Source organism: Syzygium oleosum, unplaced genomic scaffold (genome assembly GCF_021117445.2).
Source record: "Syzygium oleosum isolate NSW1041296 unplaced genomic scaffold, Sole_v2.1 Sole_v2.18, whole genome shotgun sequence".
Taxonomy (NCBI): domain Eukaryota; kingdom Viridiplantae; phylum Streptophyta; class Magnoliopsida; order Myrtales; family Myrtaceae; genus Syzygium; species Syzygium oleosum.
Genome location: NW_026607502.1, coordinates 4554904 through 4575114, shown reverse-complemented (window position 1 = coordinate 4575114; position 20211 = coordinate 4554904). Strand labels below are relative to the sequence as shown.

The 20211-nt window shown below is 39.4% G+C and overlaps 1 long non-coding RNA gene across 1 annotated transcript; it reads left to right on the top strand.

Annotated features, from left to right (window-relative positions):
- Positions 1-18470: 18470 nt before the first annotated feature.
- Positions 18471-19983, top strand: LOC130140407 (uncharacterized). The gene is made up of 3 exons (XR_008818420.1): positions 18471-18790; positions 19159-19681; positions 19909-19983. It is a non-coding gene; the product is annotated as an uncharacterized LOC130140407 (long non-coding RNA).
- The last annotated feature ends 228 nt before the right edge of the window (positions 19984-20211 follow it).

Below are 20211 nucleotides of genomic sequence, written 5' to 3'. Positions count from 1 at the left end.
TGGTCTAGTGCAAACTTAAGCACACATGATACTTCCAAGTGCACTAGCATAAGATACATTCTTCATTTGGGTTTTCTCAACAACTGGATGAGGACACTATGACAAACTCAGTTTGTCACCCTTTACAATAGGAGCAATTCCTGGCTTGCAGTGCTGCATACTGAATCTTTCTAAAATACGATCAACATATGTCCTCTAAGATGAACCCAATACTCGATGAGAACGATCCCTATGGATCTCAATGCCTAGAACAAAAGACGCCTCGTCAAGGTCCTTCATGTCAAAATTCTTCAACAACATTCACTTTGTCTTATGTAGTAATCCAATATCACTACTCGCAAGCAATATATCGTTTACATAGAGTATGAGAAAAATAAATTTCCTCCCACTGACCTTGCTGTATATATACTGATCCACTTTGTTTTCAATAAAACTGAATGAAGTGGCAACACTATGAAACTTCAAGTACCATTGTCTAGAAGCTTGCTTGAGGCCATAAATAGACTTTTCAGTCTACACACAAGTTCACCCGAATCATCAGCTGTAAAACCTTCGGGTTGCACTAGATAGACTTTCTCATCAAGGTCTCTATTCATAAAGGCAGTCTTAACATCCATTTGGTGTAACTCCATGTCAAAATGAGCTACTAATGCCATGACCACTTTGAAAGAATCTTTAGAAGAGACCGGAGAAAAAGTTGCCTCATAATCTATTCCTCCTTTCTAAGTGAAACCCTTGGCTACCAATCTGGCTTTGAACTTCTCAATCTTTTCTTTGGAGTCCTTTTTGGTTTTGTACACCTATTTGCAGCCAACAGGCTTGTAACCTTTAAGCAATTCAACAAGCTCCCAAACATCATTATGTTTCATAGATTATATCCCGTCTTTCATTGCATCCACCCACATATCTGATTGAGGACAAGAAACAGCATCTAAATGAGCTACTGGATCAACCACGCAGCCTATATCGTAGTCATGCTCTCCCAGATAGACCATATAATCTGGTGGTATAACCGATCGTCTTTGCCTGATATATCTCTTTAGTGGAGCTATTACAACCTCATCCTGCACCTGAGGGGCTTGAAGTACTTCATCAGGAGTTGTTTCAATAACAGGATCCTGGACCACAACAGGCTCAGTCTATGGTATAGGGGTCTCCATTATCATCTGTATAGGTAGAGAGAAAGACACACAAGTGCCTACCATATCGTTATCCTCAATAGTCTGAGAGCAACTACCTTCTTTGGCCACATCAAATTCCAGAAACTTCGCTATCTGTGATTCCACAATTCTTGTGCCTCCATGGGGATTGTAAAACTGATATCCCTTCGAATAATCTGGGTAAGATACGAAGTAACACCGAGTGGTTCTGAGTTCCAACTTACTCAATGTTGGATTGTATAACCTTACTTCTGCAGGACACCCCCAGATTTTAAGATGATTCAAGCTAGGTTTACGTCATGTCCATAACTCAAAAGGAGTCAATGGAACAGCCTTAGTAGGAACACCGCTTAGAATGTAGAGAGCTGTTTTCAAACTTTCATTCCACAGAAAACCAGATAAGTTGGTCTTATTAATCATACTCCTCATCATGTCCATAAGGGTGCGATTCCGCCTTTCGGCCATACCATTTTGTTCAAGACTCCTAAGCATAATAAACTGAGCTACTATTCTAGAATCCTCCAGTATCTTGCAAATGGCCCTTTAAGCTATCCAGCATCGCCATGTCTGCCATAATACTCACCACCCCGATCAGACCTGACAATCTTTATGACTTTTCCCAACTATTTCTCGACTTCAGTCCGAAAAATCTTGAACTTATCAAGAGACTCAGACTTTTCCTTAATCAAGTACAGATAACCATATCGGGAATAGTTGTCAATAAAAGTAATGAAATAAAATTTTTTACACAATGTTGCCATATAAGGTCCACTGATTTCTATGTGAATGACCCCCAATAGGTCAGAACTACGAATAGCGATTTTCTTCTTTATCTTGGTCCTCTGCAACAGTCTACGCAAGTATCTAGGTCACTTTTAAGAGTAGGCAGGATGTTGGAGTTTATCAGCCTTTCCACTCTTTCTCTAGAAATGTGACCAAGTCGTTTATGCTACAATGCATAAGACTGTTCCTTAAGTAGATGTCTTTTAGAAACGACTTTTTCAGCTGTATAAGCGACGTATATGTCATTGGGAGTTAAATACAATCTGTACAATCCATTTGATATATTGCAGCACCCAACCTTATTTGAATTAAAGAACATAGAAACAACATTATTCTTTATTTCAAAAGAGTAGCCACATACATCCAAATATAATATGGAAACTAAGTTCCGTCTAAAGGAAGGTACATAAAATGTGTTTCTTAACATCATATTAAAACCAGAATTCAAAATTAAAATGACATCTCCCATAAACTCGACATCGACTTTCTTGTTGTTTCCTATGGTGAGCTTTGATTCATCCTGATTTGGCTTCCTTATGTTTGTGAATCCCTGTATGGTAAACGCAATATGATTAGTTGCACCGCTATGTAGCCACCAAGAACTGGATGGGGCTTCTAATAGGTTAGATTCACAAACAAGTGCCAAAGAATCAATACCTGAATGCCCACGCTTGGACAATCAAGTTTTATATCTATTGCAATCCTTCTTCATGTGACCCTTCTTCCTAAAAAATAGCAATGACCACCATCCTTTTTCAAGGATGCTATCTTAGGACCTAGATAGTCAGAATGATTGGTGGTTTCAGGAGTTCCTTTATGAGTATGATTTTTGACTTTCTTACTCTTCTTGCTGCTGGACCTAGAGGCATAAAAAGAAAGATTTCCTTTATCTTTCTTTAGTTTCTCTTCCTTTGCCACCACCCTAACTATCAGGTCATTGACTGACCAAGTTTCATCTTGGGAATTATAATTGGTCTTTATAATTCCAAACTCAATGGGAATGGTGTTCAGGGCATGATGCACAATGTAGGCATCAAAAAAGACAATATTATGAGTCTTCAGTTTTGTCTGAACGTCTACCATCCTAAAGATGTAATCCCTAACCCCACTGGAACTATCATACCTCATATTACTGAGTACTTGCATATATGCCCCAATCTCAGCATTAGATGAGACACGATTCCTTGCTTATAAGGTTTCCATCATTTCTTTAGCAGTGCAGTCAGCTGGCAAACCACTCTTCAAGTGGTCCTGAATGGATTGCTTCATGAATAACAAGCAAATTCGATTGCTCTTTTCCGAAGCAGCACGGTGTGCCTTTTCTATATCTATACTATCAACAGTGACGTCTGCTGGCTTTTCCTTAGTAAGAGCAATATAAATATTTGCCAGCTCTTTATCAAATAGAAAATCCATTTTTCATTTCTTAAAGTTTGAACCAGTAAGAACCTCAATACTAATAGAGTTGCCGTTTAGAGAGTAAGTGACTGGAAAAACAAGCAATGTTTATAATCAGCATCATGTGAGTACTATCTTGAGAGTTACATACATCATCATATAATCACCTTTGGGCATAAATACATGACATGCAGTTGTATACCCTCTACATAACAACGGCCATAAGAATATATTCCAATCTTTTATGAATTTACCACCTTTAGGTGTATGAACCACTAGGATCAGTCATTCCTCAAGCATATGCTGTACATGTATCCTTCCATGAATCAATACATAATCATCTCCTTTAGGAGTATGACAACACATTAGAATAGGAGACATCCCTAACAATACGAGACTGATATTTCTCAAACTCAATCAAGTGTGCCACTTTGGCGGTCACTACCCAATTGAATCCTTGAAACTCTCTCATACCAAGGATATAAGCTTTATGTCTCACATTCACCATATACATGTAATTCTAGACTTGAAGACATGGGCAATGTCACTAAAATTACATACCATGCTAATTACATCGCTCTAATCATTGATATATGTTGAACCTTATACATACTATCAATGAATCATGCTCTACACATTCTTTATGTGGTCATATACATGTAAGCTTTAATCTGTATCTCCAAAACCATAGAGAAATACAGAAAAATACGCAAATATACCCTAAAAATACACGTATATAGGGTTCTGTATGTATTTTCACATCCTTAAAAGCATCAAACATATAAAATGAATATACCATAGCGTAGAGAATCTTCATACGAGCACCCCGATACCTTGCACGCTCCAAACGGAGCCCGAACGCGCCCTCACGCGCCTCCTGAATGCGTGGTGCGTGAAGTACACGCGCCGTCGCCGAATTCGACCTAAAAGGCTAGTTCGACCGCCGACCGGTTCAACCTCTGACCGATTAGACCAGTTGACCGGTCCGGTCAACGATTAACTTTTGGTTCGGGTCAATTTTCGGGTTGGATCCTAGGGTCGGGTCAACTTTCGAGTCGAATCCTAGGGTCGAGTTGGGTCAATTATCAGGTTGGATCCTAGGGTCAGGTCAACTTTCGAGTCAAATCCTAGGGTCGGGTCGGGTCACCCGGTCAACGGGTCAAACCCCGAGTCGGTTCCGGAGTTTGGTCGGGTCTGCCGGATCGACCCAGCTCGCGGAAACCCTTTTGCAAGCGCTAGGAACACCTACGTGTGGCCGTGCGTGTGCCGCCGGGGTCATCGATGCTGCGCCGCGTGGCGGCGCATATGGCTACGTCTGGCAGCCCTCGGAGGTCGACGACCACTCAAAATTCTCATTTCGAACCGATCTATCCGTTTATGTGATTTATTCTAACTTTCATCGAACAAAAAATCGAAAATAACATACAAAACAGTATGGTTTAATCCTTGACTATGGTGGCTCTGATACCACATGTTGGCCGTCCGTGAGGCGCAACTTAGCGCCCTAGGATCGCCATAGCAAGAAATAGATGGTACGGTAAAAGGATAGACGGGATTTATGCACCTATTTTGGAATCCATCACCTATGGATAAGGAAATGACAACGAACAAGTGCCAGAGCTCTTCTCCCCTATAACCCCCGGAGTCCCTGGCGCTATGAGACCTCCTCAGCCCTCATGAGTATCGTATGCAACGTTTGAGAGTGTTTGAGAGAGAGTTGGGATAGGGGAGGGACCTCCAGCTCTATTTATAGAGTTTCCAGCCATGCCCTCTCATAACGGGCCGGGCTCAACTCGGCCCACACAAGCCAGGCTCATATCAAACTGATTAAGAATCCTTATATCCAATCTTATTAGACCAAATCTGTAAATGTTTAATTACAATCTCAATTAATGTAGCATATTTTTTAACTCGAGGTGGTGGTGATGATAGTGGTTGTGGCCAACTCCGGTAGTGGTGGTGGTGGTGCTCAAGTCATGCTGGTGGTCAGATTGTGGTGGTGGATGATCATCGATGGTGGCTAGTTCTTTTCTAGAAATAATTGTAGTGGTTTGTGTATAGGGTGAAAATAAGAGATGGGGTGGAAGCATCTCGGCTGTTTGATGTGTATTTACTGATTTGGACATCATCCTAAGAAGACACATTGACATTCCAAGTGTACAACTAATAACGACAACTTAATGACAAGCTGATGATTTTGTTTTAACGAAGGGATCGGATTGAACTAGCTATGAACGAACAAAATAAAGTTTAGGTAGCTGATTAGACAATGCGCAAAAGCCTAGGTGCCTAACTTCTCCAAGATTTGCATGGTTGATTGGGTTGCCAAAGCATTTCCCACCTAGGAACTGGATATGCACTTGTTCAAATTTCATTAAGTGTGTGAAAACTATTTGCGACAAGGGTTACCAGCACCAGCCTAAGACCTGAATTTACCCGGTTCATAAGGCTTACAGTGTATTCTATGGTGTCCAAGTAACCGAGTCTCTAAGCCTATGCTCCTGGACTATGAAAATACTTACTTTAGATATCTCCGCTCTCATTTATATGACACTTCTACACATGGAGTTCATAGTATAGTATGACTTGTCTCCATCTTCTACACATCATTAGGCAGCTAGTCTCTATTTACTTAAGCTCATACTCTTAGGTTTATTTGGTGATCTGAAGAATGAGCTCGGTCAAGATGGTCAGCAGTAGCACCTTGAGCTTAATCTGAGTATGTTACCATATGTCAATACAGTGTCTATTTACTATAGCTCACGCTTTAGGCTTAAGCAGAATTTACGTTTAAAGAGGACACCTCTTCTATTTCCAGAACTTCTACTAGATTGCTTTAAATATGCTTAGGATACTTCAAACAAAAAGATCATTTCCTCAATCTCATTCCTATTTTATCTTTTGTAACTTGAAACTTGAATTATATTATGTCTCTCCCCACTACCTTAATTACTAATGGTTCTGTCATCAATAATAGAAAGACTTATTTGATAAAAATACTGTATTCTTCCAACAAAATAGCTTTGTCAATGTAATAAATAATCTTACACCATGAGATATAGGGGTGTTAGAACCGAACCGAAAACCGAACCAAGATACGAACCAAATCGAATCGAATCGAAAATTTTGTGCATTTTGGTTCGGTTTTGGTTTCGGTTTGGATAATCAAAACTAACCAATTTTTTTTTTCAATTCGGTTTATTTTAGTTCGGTTCGGATCGAACCAAACCGACCTAAAATAAACACTTTGGTTTTAGCCCTAAAAAGTAAAAGCCCTATCTCGCCCTCGCACAAGCGCTGCACCTTCTCTGCGTCCCCGGCCTCGGCAAATCATCGCGCTCCGGCTCTTCCTTCGCCCCCGCCTTCTCCTTCTCCTTCTCGCCCTCGCTCGTCGTAGGGCTCTTGCCCGAGGCGATGACTCAAAGCTTTTAGGGCTTTCTCTCTCAGCGCCGACTCCTGCGTCGCTCAAAGCAAGAAGCCTCCAACAATTTGTCTAAGATTCGGCTCCTACAGGTCACCTCTCTCCCTCTCTCTCTATGCTTCTTGATTTTCCTGCCGATTGTTTTCCCTCTTATGGGTGTGCTGTTTTTGCGTCCGAATTGTAGAAAAGTCTCGATCTTTCCTGTTCTCATCGCCTGTTTTGTGGATTTCTGCATTTGGGTTGCTTTAGTTTTACGGGTTTCTCCATTGTGCTTGGAGAATTCTGTAGTGTGATGAGGTTTGGTAGCCCTTTGACGCGACAACGTTTATGTCATCACCGACTTCATCAAACCGAAAATTGATCCGAACCAAACCGAACCAAACTGAACCAAATCGATTTTTCGGTTCGGTTCCAATTCAGTTCGAGCGAGCTTTGGTTTGATTCGGTTTTTCAAGAAAATCAAACCAAACCGAACCGTTTACACCTGTAGTGAGATATTTACGCACTTGAGAAGTAAAAGGCAGCTTAAAAAAAAAAACGTTAGAATCGAGATGAGTTGAAGCTGGTGGAGAAAAGATATTCTACGGTTCACGACAACCAATGTGTTTATTGAATAAGTCAAACCAATGACAAAGTGACATAAAGGCTATATAAACTATGGTTATAGGCGTGAGACAATCTCTAGCTCTTGACCTAACATAATAACTTCTAATCTCAACCGTTGGATCTCAATAAAAGTCACATTATTAATCGTCATATTATAAACGGCAAAAGGACACTATAAGTGCCATAAGTTGTGTATGGAGATCACTTTGGTGCCATAACATTTTTTCGGATCACTTTGGTGCCAACTTTTTTGAAAAACGATCACTTTAGTGCCAATGCTGATATAGCTGCCGGAAATCTGACGTGGCTCTTTTTTTATTAATTTCCGATGCTGACATAGCTTGCCGGAAATCTGATGTGGCTCGCTGGAAATCCGACGTGGCTCTTTTTTTGGTCGGAATTTTGGCCGGAGTCACTAAAGTGATCTCTTTTCCTCCGACTTGGCACCAAAGTGATCCGAAAAAAAGTTGTGGCACCAAAGCGATCTCCGTACACAACTTATGGCACTTATAGTGTCCTTTTGTCCATTATAAACCGTCACATGTGTTGGAAAAAAATTGAAGAAGATGAAAAATAAAATTAACTATTTAAAGCACGCAAATACTATTCTTAAAGATAATTCCGCTCCTTGGAATTAGAAGGCAGTGATATTTAGAAATCAAGTCATTACAAAACCGTCACAAAAACAATAAATTTTAATTTTGGTATCAAAGCCTTTACAAAATAATTACTTTCAATTTTTCAAAATTGTTGAAATATTAAATAATCCCCCACATATTTCATAAGGTTTTAAAAAGAAAGGAATGATCTATGCTAGGTTAAACTCAATTGAATGATAGAACTATTGGTGAAGTTTGAAACTTTTATAAACCAATAAAGTTTTTTGTAAATTATAATTTTCACCAATCACATTATACCCTCTACAATTTTTGTTGTTCAACGCGGTCTTGTGCGATTAGGCCATGTGTGTACCTAGTTTATTCATAAGTGCTCTAAAGATTTTGCCAAAATTCTCATACTGACTGGCTCCACTCCACACTTATATAGGTGATTTCATCAAGTGTATACTACAGTATAAAACACCAGCAATAATGAATCTGTAATTCATTAAGAGCTTAACTCAACTCTCTTTCATTGCAATCTTGCACTATTCTTACCGTAGGAGGAATAATAATATTTAATAGTGCATCACTAGATCAACAAGCGATTTGTTATTTCCCATATGAACCTAATTCATGAATTGCCAATCACATAGGTTGGGTTACCATTATTGTTAATTTTTCTCAACTCGCTTAAGTCTCATTCCCCTCTAATAAACTCTCTCTGATACTTGTGTAGACAAAATTACACATACAAATCATTATCTCACTAATATATAAGGAAAAATGATATTATAAGTGTCATAATTTTCGTATGGGGCTTACTTCAATGCCAAAACATTATTTTCAATCAATTTGGTGCACTTTTGTAAAACATTGACTACTCTAGTGCCGTCAGCAATTTGTGTGGCTAAACAACCCGAAGTGACATGATTTTAATATAAAAGTCCAACATGGCTCGCAAGCAAAGTGAAATCAGCAAAATTAGTGCTAACCGATTTTTTTTGTTTATATGTTTGCTCCAAACTAACGAATTGAGGAAAAATTCAGTATGTTCTTGTTTACACCAAAAAGTGAAAAAAAAATCATGGAAATAGGCATCGGGAGCTTTGGCGTCAGTAACTTACCGATAGTTCGCAACTTACCAATAGTGGGTGAGCAGAGGATTGACATCAGTAACTTACCGATAGTTAGGTGTCAATAACAAAACTGCTTATGGATAAGGGTGGTTATTTGAACGTGGAGAGTGCCTAGAAAATAGGAAGATAATAACCACCGTTAGGAAGTTACTTTTTATTTAAAATTTAAAACTTGTAAACGCTTGTACGAGATTATAAATATCTCAAGTTCGTATTTTGAAAAGTCCCCCCCCCCAACAACAGAACTCACGTTCTTTATCAGTTTATCTTTCTTTTATCTTTACATTTCCTGCACTCGTACCTTTACATTTGGCCAAGGCCATTATTTTCCTACAATTTACAAGCTTTAATTCTTTAGGAGTAGTTCTAATGCTCAGATTCACATCGCCGAGTCGTCCTCCGATATGAATCTTCATCCTTGGTGCTTCGTCGCGAGTCAAATCCCGGCGTAGTACCGCCGCTCTTTCAAGCTTTGTCCTCGAGTCAAATTCCGTCGAAGTTTGTTTCAATAGTACTTCCTAAACTTTTCCGTCGAGTCAAACTCCAGTTTGGTTTAGGTTTGTACAATTCCACGTTGATTTTCATGATCGCTTGGATATTTCCTGTTAAATCACCACAGAACTCATCCTTCAATTAAAAGCCGAAGATCCATTTTCGGTGTTTGTTTCCTTACTGATTAAATTACGGAGAAACAGTTCTACAAAAACTCTAACCCCAATTCCTCAAATTTGGGAAAAATTGCCTTATGAATGTTTTGGGAAAGAAAATAAAATCTTTGCCTCTATCTCTCTATGAGAATGTGATGTGTGCTTCTTGAATCTAATATATGGAATAATGGAGCGCCGGCGAGTCTGTGGATGATCTATGTGGTTGTAATTTCGCTGGTGTGTGATTCTTATTCCGCGAGGGCCGGAGACATAGTCCACGACAACGATTTGCTCCGAAGAAGCCCGGTTGCAATAATAGATTCGTTTTGGTAACTATGTTGCTCTCTATCCTTCGCAGCTCTTGTTTTTCCGATTCTTAACCGGAACATACTTAATTTACCGATGGTTTAGCTCAAAGCTTACATCTGCAAGGGAGCTCCATGAGACGATACCCAATCTCAAATTTTAAAGCCAGTGAGCTTCACCTAGTTTCATCTCCTTGTTGAATATTTATGAAGCTTCATCAATGGAGGTTGGCTCGAAATTGAAATTCATTTTCCTTAACCAAGCGAGTGAAAAGTCGAAGAAGGAAAGAAGAAATTAAGAACAAAGCAATCGTTTTCCACTTCTTCATTTGTTTATTACCCCAAACGTTTAGAATGTAATTTTGCCCAAATTTGAATATTCTTAGGGATGGGCAATAAGGTAAATATACCGAGTTTCTAAAGCATTTTCAGCATAAATGCCAGTAGTTAGTGATTGGGGAGATGCAATATCTTCCGTTAGATTGAAAGGCAATCAATGGTTGTAATAAGAAGAACTCTTGTATAAATAGGGGTGTCCTCCTCTTTATTTGCATCCAACCAAACACTTGAGCAATATAAAGCATTCTCTCCCAGAGCTTCTCTCTCTAAACACTTTTCCTCTCTACGATTCGGGTGAGCAAGCGATCGATCCATGGGAAAAGGTTAGCGCAGGCGCTCCACTGATTGAAGGAAGCCTAAGTCACCACACGGTTCTAATCACAAAAAATCGACCAATGTCATGGCCCATAGAAATGAATTGATCTCGAGGGTTTCTGAATGAAAAACTGTGACTGATCCATGAAGAACAAGCAGACCTCGAGGATTCTAAGTCCTATGGTTTTCTTGTGTATTCTAGAATACTTCTGAGGGCGAGCATTATTGTAAATGTATACTCCTGTAATAAATGCGGATAGTTGGTAGATGAGAAGATGCAATCTCCACCATTAGATTGATGAGAGATCTACGGCTGTGGTTAGGTCTGTACTTGTATATAAAGGGGCCTCCTCCCCCTCATTTATATACATCTCACAAGTAATAAAATTCTAGAACTTCTCTCTCCAGAGATTCTCTCTCTAAAGATCTTTGTGAGTGTGAGCGATCAGAGCAAAAAGATTTCTTCTTAAAAATTCAATAAGAAAATCCACTTAGGACAAAGCACCAGAATATGTCATCAGAGGCAGATCAAATTTGGGGCATGTTAATGGCTTGATTCAACCCCTTCCTAGTACTGATCCTAAATATGTTGAGTGACGAGATATTGACAATCTTATCATGTTGTGGATTTTTAACTACATGGATCCTCAGATCTATAAGATTTTTGCATATTCTGAGACTATGAAGGTCCTATAGGACTCTCTTCGTAATATGTATGGAGATCAAGATAATGCTTCTCGGATTTTTGAGTTTCAACAGGAGATTGTCCATATTGAGCAAGCCTCTAGCCAATTTTTACTGAATGTCCTAGCAATCTCGAATGGATATGGGATGAACTCCGATAGTATCATCCCCCAATTCAATCTATCATTGTATATACTTAGTGAAAAGAACAAGATCACATATTTCAATTGCTTGCTAGTATTTGACCTGAATATGAAGATGTTAAGAGACAAATTTTTATGAGTGCTACCCTACCATAATTTACTAATGTATGTGCTATTATATGACAAGAACTCGCCGAAGGATGATGACTACTAAACCCATACCAGGGGGAGAACTGGTAGAGAGCTCAGCTAATGCATCTAATATTGGCAACCAAACTGGTGCCGGCGTTCATTTTAATGGTGGCAAAGGCAAAGGTCGTGGCCGTAATACTAACTTTCATTGTTCCGATTGCAGCAAAGATAAATATACACATGATCGTTGTTAGGATCTGCACCCTTACTTGCGACCTAGTAAGGACAAGGCTACAGATAAGACTATGGATCCTAAAGTTGCTAATTAGGTCACTACTACAAATCTTCAAAATTCTCTAGGATAAATAGCCTTGCAACTCTAACAACTAATGTCCTACAGTGGTCTGTCTCCACTAAGTTTTGGCTCACACTTCTAGTAATGTCTTTTCCCTATCTACATCCTCTATGAACTGTTTTTTAATTGATTCAGAAGCAACTGATCACATGTGCCGTAGTTCTCGTTGGATAACTCATCTACATGAGGTTCCTACTCTCCTATTACAGTTGCCAATGGTGAAAAGGTCCCTGTTCATGGGGTTGGGAAATTGGGTTTATTTTTCAACTCTTCTTATGTGTTATTATTATTATTATTTTTTTTTTTTTGGTAAGGTAAGATCTTATGTGTTTTTGTGCCCTCATTATCTATTAATTTGTTATCTATTAGTAAAATTACCGGGGATTTAAATTGTAATGTTACATTTCCAATGATAAGGTTATATTTTAGGACAAAAACCACAAGGAGAAAGATTCGTGAAGGTCGGTTTCAAAAGGGGCTATACACTCTTGATTTTTCAAGTACGATTTTGGTTGCTCCGCAGGATAAACACTTAACATCTCAACAATGGCATTGATGTATAGGGAACCCATCGGATCGGGTGTTACGGTATTGATCCTACTTTTTCACTAGAATCAAGCTCTTTGGGAAACTTGTCATTTTGCTAAATAGCATATATTGCTTTTTTCTCAAAGGACAAATAATGCATCTGGACTTCTTGAGTTGATTCATTATGATGTTTGGGTTAATGCACCAGTTGAATCTTGAGATGGTTTTAAGTACTTTGTTACGTTTATAGACAATAAATCTTGAACTACTTGGCTATATTTGCTCACCTCTAAAAGTGAAGTATCGATAATCTTCAAGGAATTTACTCGCATGATCCATATGTAATATGGTGCTCGGATTAAAATATTGCGTACTGACAATGGGACTGATACACCAATCACCTCTTTGAGTCTTTTCTAAAAAAGTCTAGATATTGTACACTAGACTTCATATGTTAAAACTCCCCAACAAAATGGGGTTGCGAAGTGGAAAAACCATCATCTTCTTGAGGTAACATGACCACTTTTGTTTCATGGAAACTTACCTCGACATTTTTGGTCGGATGCTATTCTAACTAGTTACTATTTGATCAATTGTCTTCCTAGTAAGGTGTTGCAATACAAATCTCCTATGGAAGTACTCCTTGGCCAATCAATTAATTCTCTCATCTGTGTGTATTCAGTAGTGTGTGCTACATTCGCACTTCAACACTTCAATGGGGAGTAAATTAGATCCTCATGAACACAAATGCAATTTTTTTGGATATTCTAGTTTTACAAATGGATATAAATACTTTGATCCCTCCACCAAAAAAATGCTTATTTCTTGGGATGTTATATGTGATGAAAATCACATGTGTTTTCCTTCTAGGGATCAAATTCAAGCGGAGAATAGTAGTGACAATACTAACAATTATGATTACGGTGGATTCGATTTGGAGTTTGCCCCCATATCGATTGTTTATGATGATTTGGTGATTGATGAGAACTAGAGAGTTGGGAGAGACAATCCTAATCAAGACACAACTTCTTTAACTCCCAACCCCATCCAGGAAATAGCTCCAGTTCATCGATCAACCTGAGTATATCAACCCTCAACTCGCCTTCAGGACTTTGTCACGTATTAGTCATCTAAAACCTATCCCATACAAGCGTACTTTTGTTTTGATTACATCTTGCCATAGTTTTGTACCTTCCTATCAGTTATAAATACAAACATTGAGCCGGCAAACTTTCTTGAGGCATAACAATCAGCTGTATAGAGAAAAGCCAAGGATGAGGAACTCCAAGCTCTTGACAAAAATCAGACTTGGGATATTATTCCATTACCTATTGAAAAACGTCATGTACGATGTTGATGGATTTACACGATCAAGTACAGAAGTGAGGGTTCAATTAGAAGGCATAAAACTAAATTGGTGGCCAAGGGATACACCCAAACATACATATTAGACTATATAGAAGCGTTTTCTCCTGTATTAAAGATGAATACTATCGGAGTTCTCATGTCAGTTTCTGTCAATTGTGGTTGGTCTCTATTCCAAATGGATGTCCAGAATCCGAACCGTCATGGAGAGCTTGAAGACGAAGTGTACAATGGACCTCCCTCCGGGTCACCCCTTAGAAAATCAAGGATTTGTTTGCAAACTCAAGAAGGCAATCTATGGTCTCAAGCAGTTACCTCGAGCATGATACGGAAAGTTGCGTACAGCCCTTGTGATGTTTGGATTTAAAATGGGTAAGTCCGACCACTCGCTGTTTGTTAAGGAAAATTCTAAAAGAATTATGGTAGTATTAATGTATGTTGATGACATTGTCATGACCGGTGATAATCTATGTTGACACCTAAATTTTGGCTAACCATTTAATAATCAGTGCATAAAAAATTAGGAATTAATCTTTAATCCTTAAACAAAAATATTGAAATTAGACTGCATAGCATATAGTTTAGAATCATGTAGTTTAATCCGTTAATTGCATTGGACCGGCGGTGGTGAATAGACCTGAATCAGTCATGGGATTGAGCCTACGCTACATGAGAAATTCAGTTAGACCATGGGAGGCATAGTGGTTGAAAATCAAGCCCAAGATTAGAATAATTAAGCTTCAATTGAGTGGGGTTTAGCCCGTCAAAGTTAAAAAAGGCTTTGTGATTAAGAAAGAGCCCATGAAGGTTAAGACTTTTATTGGAAAAACCCATAATCAAGATTAGGGAATAAAAAACCTAATTTGCACTATAAATAGACCTTTAACTCTTCACAATTGGGAGGAGGCCACACAATTTCGTACACGGCCACGAGGAAGCGAGAGAGAACCACAAAAGAGAGAGGAGATTTACGCATGATCTCTCAAAAATTCTCCGGCATCCACTGAGCTACATCTGCAAGTAACACCACTTTGATGCCCCTTGAATACATTGGCGTTTCCCTTCTCTTGAATCATCATCCGCAAGGAGCTTCACCGGCGTTCGCACTTTGGAGTATATCAACCCACTTCACTAGTGGTTGAAATTCGATCAAAGAACGCGAGAATTCTTAGTTCTCCGATTCACGTTCATCCATGGAGCCAATGAGTCTCAGCCAAAGGAAGACCACATGAAAAGTGGACAACGTCCAGCTTGAAGCGGTGCAAATTTAGCCGTTAGTGGGAGATAGTGGAAGATTTGAGACAAAGGCCACGTTTTGTCAACTGGGAAGAAGTCAAAAGGGAGTAGAGGTTTCCATACGGGAACCCACACGTTGAGAGAGAAAGACAAAAGAGTTTGCCCTCTCCCCTCCGCGATTGCGGCTGTTACGCCTCCTACATCTACGACGGGCCTGCTCAATGCACGCCATAATCCAGCCCGACGATAGCTAGCCACGGTGAAAATTCTCTCAGATTTGCTGTCCATTGTTCGATGCCCACTGGTTCATACCGAGCTTCGATACTTCACCAAGCAACACCGGAGCCACACCGCGACGCCAACGAGCTGCACGTGATCCACCACGAGCTCGATGCCGAGAGAAGCTGCTCGTGATCCACCGCTAACCACCATCTGTCGATCCCGTGATCCACAATCCCAATTCCGTCAAGTTTGAATTTTATATCGTTTTGAATATTTCATTATTTGATTTGGGTGATATTGTTATCTATTATGGATTTTCGTTCATCGTTGGGTGAGTATGTGATATCCGTAAATATTTAAAAATCACCCAAAGTTAAGAAACTTTCCTAACTTAACAACGTGCTTGGACGGCAATCTGATCTCTAACCACGAGATACGATATCTGGCGGCACGTAAAATCTTCAATCCTATCCATAATCACTAGGATACGATTTTTGATTTATTTTGTTTCCAAATTCAAACAGAAAACTTTCCATCAATATCCATAACCACTTTGATATGATCGCTGGTTTATTCTGTTTCCAAATTTAAATAGATAAGATAAATTTTGCGGATTGTGTGGATATTGATTTGATGGTGGTGTTTATCTCTTATTTGATTTTGTTTCTTTAAAAGAAAATCCAAAAAGATTAGATGCAATTTGAATTGATTTCTTAGAAGATAACGTTGCATGTTTAGAATATATCTAGATAACTTTTTTGAATAGAATAGGACAACCTAGATTTGCTAGAAAGATAAGATAATTTCTAATTTAAATTAGGAATTAGAGTAATTTGTTTCCTAGTTTAATTAGATATTATTCTAACCTTGATAGTTCATTTCGGGTTGATTTTAATTTCGAATTTCGATTAAAAAAAAACAAAAAGATTGCTCTAGAATAGGTTAATTTGCTTTCTTTAGTTTAAAATTGCATGTTTAGATAATTGGCATTTTTAATTCCGAATTTATTAAAAATACAAAAATACATCATATGCCTGTCATTAGAATTAGGTCATTTAATCACATGTCTTATAGTTCGCATGCTAGGTTTAATTAATCACATGTTTTATAGTTCGTACGCTAGGTTTAATTAATCACATGTCATACTTTGCACATCATGGTACGTAGGTTAATTTTCATTTAATCAAGAGGAAATCCAAAAAATTACATTGAGTTAATTGCTCCTTAATTAGAAAATCATATTAGGATTGTTGATGTGATTTTCTAGCTAACAATGCAGATGCTTACATTGCTTTGAGGTGCGTTATTCTCCTAATCTAGCAATTTATTTACTGCCTTTATTGTTGGGTGTTACTTTGGTGGATTGCGCACCCGCTTGGTCACCCCACATGTTAGCAACTAGGTAATAAAATGGATCAAGACTACTTGATTAAACATTTTTTTTAAAAAAGAAAAGGTACCGAAAGGGTGTTAGAATAAATCTAGCGTAACCAAGTCTCTGAACTCAAAATCTCTAGTTCGTAGAAATAAAATATATCTCTCTATGTTTTATTTGGGTTATTAATCGACTCACCACAAATAGATTAGTGTCGACTCCAGCATAAAAACATTTACATGTTAAGAACTTAAACCCTTAGTCGCGAATTGGTAGGGCTTGGGAGGGCCCGAGTTAGGCATAGACTTAATAATCCATTAGCCGAACCCCTAGATAGTGCACCCCGAGGTTAGGTTGCTACAATCTATAGGAGATTGAAACTCTTAAAAAGTATTTGCATGAGAAGTCTGACATCAAGAATTTGGGTTGGTTGTGATACTTCCTTAGAATTGAAGTTGCCAATTCCAGTAAAGGCTTGTTTCTCTCTCAGAGAAAATATGCATTGGATTTGTTAAAGGAAACAGGAAATATGGGGGCCAAACCTGCAGAGTCTTCAATGGACTTTGGGAACAATGTAATGAAAAGTACTATTCCTCTCCAAAGTTTTGGCCAGTTTCAAAGGTTCATCGATCGGCTAATTTAACTGATTATCACTCAACTGGAGATTTCATTTGCCATTAGCTTCATAAGTCAGTTTATGCTTGCTCCTACCAAAGGTCACATGGAACTTGTCAATCGTATATTAAGGTATTTGAAGTCATGTCCAGGATGTTGCATTCTTATGAAGAAACATGGTCACACAAAGATTGTAGGATATGCTTATGTTGATTATGCTGGCAGTCCCATTGATAGGAGGTCCACCGCTGGTTTTTGTACTCTTGTAGGAAGTAATCTCGTTACATGTAAAAGCAAAAAGCAAACTGTGGTTGCTCGTTCAAGCACTAAGCAAAATACGGATCTATGGCATCTGCCACATGTGAATTGGTCTGGCTTCACTTGCTATTGAGTGACTTGGGCCTTGAAGGACCTCCTACTCCTATGAAGCTATTTTGTGATAACCAAGCAGCGACTCACATTGCATCAAATCCAATCTTCCATGAAAGAGCAAAACACATAGAAGTTGACTGTCATTTTGATCAAGGGAGTTCAAGACCAAACTATTGAGACTCTTTATGTTCAAAGCAAAGAAAAACTTGCCGATGTCTTTACTAAACCCCTTTCTAAAGGAGTACCTCAACAAATGTTGGCCAAGTTGACCTCAAAAGATATCTTTGCCTCAACTTGGAGGGGTAGTGTTGGCGAGATATACTTGCCAAATCATGATAAGATTGACGATTGTTACGAGTTATTATGAGTTATTTTATTATTATTTACTATCATGTGTGGGAATGTCTACCACATTACTATGTACCCTCACTATTAGTATAAATAAGAGAGCATGCTAACCTAGAGGGTTAGACAATTCATTCATCCCCTTCTCTCCTTTTCTTCTTCTTCAAACACGGTATTAGAGCCAACCCTAGCCGCCACCCCAACCTAAATCCTAACCCTAGCCAGCGCCACCATCACCACCACCATCACCGTCACAATCTGCTCTCTCTCTCTCTGATCTAATCTCTCGGCCTGCTTCTCTTTTTGTTGGTCATTCTCTTCTTCCAGATCTGATCTAGTTCTGATCAAGGATCGGTGGAGCTTGTGATCTCTTTCTTTAATCTAATTTTCTGATTAATCTGGTGTGACTAGATTAAGTACGCATCATTATGTCAAGTGATTCAGAGACTCCGATAGATGCTACTGTTGAATCCGGTGAGACTGGATTAGCCATGAATAGATCTGGTGCGACTGGATCTGATGTGATGCGGTCACAAGCTCCGACCTTTATATCTACTTCGTCTAAGCTCGTCGAACGTGTTTTGACGGGACAGTCTACATACACACTTTGGAAGAAGAATGTTTTCAAGAATTTGCACGGACAGCGGTTATCTCATCATCTTACTCAGCCTCCCCCGAGCAGGGATGACCCGACTTATGATGAATGGTATACTGTTGATTGTCGTATTTATAGTCAACTATTGAATGCTATGGATAATTCTGTTCAGACCGTTGTTAGCAATACTGATACTGTTAAGGAGTTATGGGATGCTTTGGCAGATTTATACTCCTCTCTGAATGATTTCTCGTGACTCTATGATGTTGTGTGTGGGTTGTTGAAGCCGGCTTCTGCCGGTCGGCCTCTGCAGGGATATTATGAGGATTTTAAATCCTTTGCTGATGAATTTGATCGGTTAGTCCCGTTTACGTCTAGTCGGACTACTTTTCAAGAACAACGAAATCAGTTTCTGGTCACTTGCTATCTTAATGTGCTGGGAGCTGAGTTTGACACTGCTCGCTCACAAATCCTTTCAGATGCTCGAGTTCCTTCTCTTGGAGAAGTTCATCGTCGTGTTCTTCATACTGCGAGTCGTAAGGAGGTTAAAGCCGCCCCCTCAGAGGTTGGTGAATAGGCTGCTGCTTTATATACGAACAAAGGAGGTGGCCATGGCAGTGGAGGCCGTGACCGAGGGGGAGGTCGTGGTGGTACTACCGGTCGTGGTCGGGAGACTCGTACTTGCAATTATTGTGGTATTGTTGGACATCTTCGCAGCTATTGCCGAAAATTACAAGCTGCACAAGCAGCTTCTGGTTCACTAACCACATCTGCTCATGTTGCGCCTGAGAGCGTGCCTATGGACCAAAAGGTGATCACAATGAGTCCTGAGGAGTATACTCGCTACTTGGAGTTTCAGACCTCAGGGAGTAGGACTGCGTCTGCCTCTATTGCACAACTACAGCAATCATCTAATTATTCCTCTACCTCAGCATGTGCAGCTCTTCCTTCCGCTACTTGGATTATTGATTACGGTGCGGTGCTCACATGACGGGTAATAGAGTATTCTTCTTGCATATCGGTCCTCGGCTCCGTTACGCCATATTACTATTGCGAACGGGTCATCCTTGATGGTTCAGGGACACGGAGTTGCACGACCTTCCGATGAGATCTCCTTATCTTCTGTTTTATATACTCCCGGCATGCCATTTAATTTGTTATCTGTTGGTCGTATCACACGGGATTTGAATTGCTCCGTGACTTTCTACCCTGATTATTGTGTTTTGCAGGATCTCTCGATGCGGAAGACTATCAGTAAGGGAAGTGTCAATGGTGGGATCTACCAGCTAGATGGTGCGTCTATTCCATTGCGCTAGTGAAAGAGACGAGATGTTTTAGGCGTTCACTATCGTGCAGGACATCCCTCTCTATCTATGTTGCGATCATTGTTTCCTCGTTTTCGTTCAGTGTCTATAATAAATTGTGAGTCCTGTCAGCTTGCAAAGCATAGTTGTGTTTCTTTACCATCAAGTGTATCTCAACGAGCAACTGCTCCGTTTGCCTTGGTCCATTCTGATGTGTGGGGACCTAGT